The sequence below is a fragment of the Protopterus annectens genome, chromosome 2.part2, assembly GCF_019279795.1.
Source record: "Protopterus annectens isolate FY-2018-M chromosome 2.part2, PAN1.0, whole genome shotgun sequence".
In the NCBI taxonomy this organism is placed as follows: Eukaryota; Metazoa; Chordata; order Ceratodontiformes; family Protopteridae; genus Protopterus; species Protopterus annectens.
In genome coordinates this window covers 800,647,454-800,654,240 of record NC_056730.1, presented here as the reverse complement: position 1 = coordinate 800,654,240, position 6,787 = coordinate 800,647,454, and the positions used below count along the sequence as shown (strand labels likewise).

The window sequence follows — 6,787 nt, the reverse complement described above, 5'->3', positions numbered from 1 at the left end:
TTAACCAACTAAAGAGGTGCAGCTTATAATGGGCATGTAACACACGCATACAGATACACATACACAAACATCAAAACTGTGAATACACAGAACACACAGTTGCTTTTAAGAAAGTGAAGCACAGGAACTTAATGTAGACATCTGACATGTCAGACTCTATCCCTTTCTACAATATCATCCTTAATAAATAAAAACTCATTTAACTGTTTGCCTAATGCAATGTCTGTTTGCAGCATACTGCTTTCAGAGATCTGTGAGCTCGCTGAACTGAAGCAGATCACACTGTATTCTGCAAAGGGGGATGGGAAGGCTGCTTATTTCCTCACAGGTGTCACCTGAAATGTCATAAGCTATGATATTTTTGGTGGGAACTTGCTGTGAATCTTCACATTTCTTGCCTCCAATCAAGTAAATAGTTTCATCCAACACTGCCATGCCATAGCAAAATTGGTCATACTGTAGGGGTTTTAATCGGGTCTACTGATTCTGTATAGGGTCATACCTCTCTATGTCACAGAAAGGCTCATACATCCCTAAGAAGGTGAATATTGTCTGCTCTACTGCTGCTATTTGATGGCCAAACCGAGGAATTGTCATTGGTGCATGTTTTACCCAGTGACCTCCCGGCACATTATAGAAATGCATATCTTTACTGATGTGGTTTAACTGGCCAGTGTATTTGCCTGCTGATAAGGACATAATGTTATTGCAGACTACGCTGGCATGTCCATGCATTTTATGGGGCAGATCTGTGATTTTCCTCTATTCATCTGCGTTGATATCATAAGCCTCAACAGATGAGTGCAACTGTTCATTCTCATCCTGCCCACCACCGGCAGGAAATATCCTGTCTTGTAGGACACAACATGAAAACTGAGTCCTTCTTTCTAACATCCTGGCAGGCTCCATCCACTTATTAAACTGAGGATCGTAGCGATAAACCGCATTAGTAACTACTGTAACTGTGTTTTCACGGTTGTTCTCCTCACTTACAGCAATCTCTCCTCCCAGCATGTAGAGAAAGTTTCCAATTACATAAACACAATGATTCTGTACCTTTTCTTTTGCCTGGCTGGCAGATCTCCATTTTTTCTTATTGGGATTATAGGCAAATATTTCGGTAACAAATATCTGTTTCCCTTCTGACTAAAATGATCCCCTCCATTTCTTGGAGTGGTTTGCAAAGACTGCATAAGAGGCTGCCTGTGCGCAGCATTATGGTAATCCATTGCGCCCCACACTAGACTTTTAACTGGTGGGGTTTGGAGAGCTTCATATTCATAAAACAGAGCAGTGAGGTCCACCAGTGGAATAAGTCCATACCTGACCCGGCTTAACAAATGGCTGCTGTACTGACACTGGGTTTTGTCATAGTCTAGCCACTCCAAAATTAAAGTTAGCAGGGAAAGCTTCTTGACATTTGTAATGTCTTCTGATATTACTACAAAAAGCATGGAATCGGCATTCGACTCTAGCAAACCTATGGTGTCAAGGTCAAACTCCAAAAGTCTCCAAAGGTGATGGAGGATGAACTTCTCTATAGAGGCAAGGGTATCTGCAAGATAAAACATGTACTCTACATTTACAGAAAAACAGCAGTTGCCCAGGCTTAGATGGCTTATAAGGTACTTATCACAAAGCCTTTTGGCTTCAATCACTTGCAAATAAGTAGCTACCAACAAGGTCTCCTCTATAGTATCCATGGAGAGGGACAGCCACAATGTGTAGATAAAGTCCAGCACAAACTGCAACCCTCTAACATATATATATATATATATATATATATATATATATATATATATCTGTGTTTAAATAGTATGCATATATATATATATATATATATATATATATATATATATATACACACACACACGCATACATACATACACACACGGACATATACATGTTTGTTCGGCCTGTGCTTGCATTTCCAGTACACACATACAGATATTATACACATTTAGCAGAAATAGTAAACAAGGTGATGTAATTCCTTTTTCAGCTATAAGACAAGTCTAATTAAGTTTAAGACAACATGGAGAATAACAGTTTAACTGTGTAAAGCACACATTCTGATGTCATCAGATGTAATTTCGCAGGATGAACTTGCTGGAACCGTCACTTGGAAGTGTGTGAGTTGGATCACTTATGTAAGTATTTAGGGCAATGGATGTTAAGTAAATAATGGTGTTTACACCAGAACATTGCAGCTCTTGAGTGAGTACCATATAAATATATACACACCTATTAACTGTTTATCATTATTAGAAACGTTCATCGCTTTCATTCTTAAAAAGTCCATTTTCCATGTTCCACACCGATCTGTCACACATTTGCTCTTATTTTAATAAGTAGCATATTTTAACAAATATCCACGCTAAACAAATGTTTATACTGAAGACGAATCCTAGTTGAAGTTATTAAGAGTTTCAGCATTTCATCCAGTTGTTTCCTGTTATACTGACAGCTTAACTCTCAGCCATTCAGGGACAAATTTCAACAGAATCAGAGACAAAGAGAAAAAAATCAGAGAGACTTTTAAAATATTCGCACTATTAATCTGAGACATTAACAGAATAGGAGAACATGAGTTAATATGCATTTTCTGAAGGAAAAAGTCTAAAACTCTTAATTATTGTTAGTATTTAGTAAATGCAATTCACCACCGTTCCTCCAAAAGTCACCAGGTTTAGGAGGTATTAAGAGGGACAAAGCTAAAATCCATATCAAAATCAGTGACAATTGATAGGTATAATCCTCCTTTTGGAGACAGAAAACTTATAGGTATCCACACGTTCCCCCTCCTGCGGCTATTTGATTTGGACACAAGCAATTCCCCAACAAAAGAACACGTTTTAGAAACTTTCTTCATCTGACAGCTAATGCCAGCTATTACTCTACAGAACAACTGATAAAGAATTACAGAACAATATACCAGATGTCAGGATATTAAAAAAGACTTTTAGCAAATATAGCGGAAAATATTTTACAATAAATACGTTTTACACTGTTTTGGCCGCAGTTAAGAACATGCCTTATGATGGTAGGTGAGCATGCACAAAGGAAGAGAAAAACAGCTCTCTACCCACCCACCTAAAATAAGCTGCATCCATTTGCATTTATTTATTCATTTTCCCCATTTTTCTGAAGTAGTAATAAGTTATGCCCCAAAATACCATGAGGAAACCTATGAACCTAAAACTTAAGACACACGGCTGCATCTTAATGTACATTCTTCAGCAAAAATCTGAGGAAGCAAGTAAGAATCCAGAATAAAATACATTATTATTATAACAGGTACAAGTAAAACTCACTTTTCAAAGGTGCAGTTCTTAATATCAGTTTAACTGTATTATAAATGCAAATGTTGACCTAAAATATGGCCAGCATGCATTTTACAGCCCACAAGCTCATCTGTATCCTTATTAATTAATGGGAAGCAGACGGTATAAGGGACAGAAACTGAGGATGTAGGAAAGGCTTGTTTCTTGATTGTTTACACCACACTACATACTGCAGTTCGCCTTTTAAAGCCTGCATCCTAAGGACCGTGGGAGCTTTAGAAGTTTGCGTACACAGCAGCTGATCCTGACCTTGTGCTGCATGAGTTGAACCTCAAGCAGTGCACCTGAAACAGCCCTTCTTTCTGTTTATGTTCTTTGAATCACCTGTCACCTGAGGAGACTGGCACTTATAAGGTGAAGCATCCAAGGTAGGGGTTGTAGAGGTCGGCGTGTTTTCTTATTGTGGCGTTTCATACCAAGGTGTGTAGTAGATAGTGGAAGATTAGGTGTGGAGCGGGACTATTAGTTTGATGCGTTTATTTGGAAGATTACTTCAAGGGTTTAGTAATAAAAGGCATGTAGGGGGCTTTATATGTGAATTACTTATTAACAGAAAAATTGTTCTGAGGGAAGTGTGACTTGGTTGGGGAATGTCCTCTTAGGTTACTTAGCCAAAGAAGAGCTTGTCAAGGGTTCTGCAAAAACAAAGTTAAAACTTTTGATGGTTGCTTGTTGTATGATTATTGGTCAGTAGAGAATCTGTTTTTTTTTTTCGGAGGAGAGTGTTAGTGTAAAATGAATCAAGCCTTTGAGAAAACATTTGATGATTGCTTGTTGTATGCTTATTGGTCAGTAGAGAATCAGTTTTTTTTTTTCGGGAGAGAGTGTTAGTGTAAAATTAATCAAGCCTTTGCATATCATACAATTTTAAAATCTGCTTTTTTTTTGAGTAGATGTGGAAAAATGGTGGTTCTGACAACTTTTGAAGGAACTCAGTGTCAAAATCCATGCGAATAATATTATACTGTAGGACATGCCTCTCAACTGGGCGGCCACGGTGGTGTAGTGGTTAGCATTGCCGCCTCACAGCTAGAGGTTCTCCGGTTCAATTCTTGGCTGGGGTGCCTTCTGTGCAGTGTCTGCATGTCCTCCCTGTGGGCGCGTGGGTTTCCTGTGGGTGCTCCGGTTTCATCCCAAAGACATGCAGTAGGTAAATTGGATGCTCTAAATTGGCCCTAGGTGTGAGTGTGTGCATGTGTGTGCCTTCTGTGGAAGGTTGGGCACCAGGCTGGCAACTCAACAGTGTAAAACTCCACTGCCAATCATGAGCAGACAGATGATCTGCTGTGGCAACCCCTAACCAGGAAAAAGAAGAAGGACATGCCTCTCAACTGCTATGATTTTTGTCCTCATTCTTAGCCTTGTGAGATCTGTTTATTTTCAAGTTAGACCTGTGTAGGAATACACTGTGTTATTAGATTGTTTAATGGCTATAATCGTGTTAATTCATCAAAGGAATGCTCCGTATGCATGAAGTAAAATAATGCAACTGTGGTGTAGAGTTCCTAGTTGGAAGCTGTTAGTAAGCATTTCAAATTTGGCCCTTTCGTTCTACGTTGTGAAGATGGACTGTTGAGTGCTATTGTATTGGCGGTTAATTTCTGTTGACCCAAAATAGTAAGCAAAGTGCCCCTCTCCCAATTCACATACAAAACTACCCACTTTGTCTTAAATGAGCTCTTTTGGTCTACTCATTAGTAAGAAAAAAAAATCATCCTGCCTTCAACAGATATCAGAGACCTTTTAAAAGGACCTATGTCCACTTGGGCTTTCCAGGTACAATATAAAATTGAATAATTAATTGGGGCTCTCAACGGTTGAACCAAAAATTAAAAAAAAGAAAAATACCTCTCACAGACTTGTCAACCAGGAACAGACAGTTGCTGGAGTTCAGAAATCACTCTGCACAGTCTGACTTCTTAGAATTTTTATTCCGCAAGCTTCTCTCACAACATGATGCTCATTTCACCAAAACGCACGTAACTCAACTACAACAACGATATATTTGGAGGAGCATTTGAGGAGATTATAAATCATCTGACTCTGCAACCTCCAATCGCTTCTCCAATGTATTTGAGTTAGGCGTGATTTTTCACAGCATTGATCGGTTGTGAAGAAAAAGTAACCCAAACTGAAAAAAAATGTATGGTAGCAGTCATATGATAATTTCAAATTTTTGTCTACATGACAGCTCAAAAAAAAAAAAAAAAACGTAACTTAGGTACATTTTTAAAAAATGAAGAATAAAGGTTCTAATGGACAAAAGGTGGCGGTGCGCGCCCCTGCGCCCATGCCTAAATCTGCCACTGCTCCCGATTGCATTGTTCTTCTGTTTTACCAGTCTTCTAATATTTTGGGTCTTTCTTTCTGTGATCTATTTCTTTCTTTGGTTTGAATATGTATCAATTTAAATCAAGCAGAACTTCCCTTAGATCATTTTCTTTGTTATCAGTTTCCTATGGGCATTTTACAGAAAGTTCCAGATTAACTTCCTTTGAAATATCCTCTGTAGATGCACCCTTGTTCCTTTGCTGCTCCTTCATATGAGAACCCACTGGCACATCCCTCCACAACAATACCTGTGTCACAGTTGCCACTGTTTCCTCCTCCTCCTCTTGCCGTGCAACTTCAACTGAACTTTCATACTGGTCTCTTATGAAAAGCTTGAGAGTATCACCATGTAGAAAATCATCTTCAGATGCCTCCCTCTCCACCTGCTGCTTCTTAATCTGGGGACCCATTGTTCCATCATGCTATGACATTATCTGTGTTGGATTCTCTGCACTTCATCTTTGCTTCATAGATAATCCTTAACTTTAGTTTTTATTTGTTTAACTTCTACCTTACAAATCCTCTTTTCTACATTCCACCTTTGTTTTCTTATTTTTCCATACCTTAGTGCCGTTGCCTGTATTTCTCTTCAAATATCTTTGGAGCTGCATTTTTGTACTGATTAATTTGGCTTTCTCCATTGCATATATGTAGCACAATATAAAATCTTTTTTTCTTTCCTGTGTTCATGTTTCTTTTCTTATCCCTTTCAAGAAGCCCTGGGTTTTGTTTGTTATACTCTTCTACTTCCTTTCTTCCTCTCTTGTTTCTTTTTCCAGGCATCCCAGTGTTTCTTTGTCTGTATATATTTTCTTGATCCATTCTGTTGAAAAACATACATTGTTATTTGTAGCTTCTGATAGTTTTTCTTGTACAAGTATGTTTCTTTCCTCAAATTTCTCTCTTAATATTTTTGAATATCCTCTTTCTAGGCATTGTGGAATTCTTGTGTAATGGCAATGTTACCAAATTTCTTCCTTATCCTCAACAGTCCACTTTATTGTCTCTATGCCTCATTTTGCCTGTCAATTTTTATGATTTTTGTGGACTACATCTTCCTTATACCACAGGGGGCCATCCTCCCTCTGTGGCCCCTCACGTATCTGTGCTGT

The 6,787-nt window shown here is 38.4% G+C and overlaps 1 pseudogene; it reads right to left on the bottom strand.

The window, feature by feature from the left end:
* Positions 1-243: 243 nt before the first annotated feature.
* On the bottom strand, positions 244-1,751 carry LOC122795983 (annotated as a pseudogene).
* Between the last annotated feature and the right edge of the window lie 5,036 nt (positions 1,752-6,787).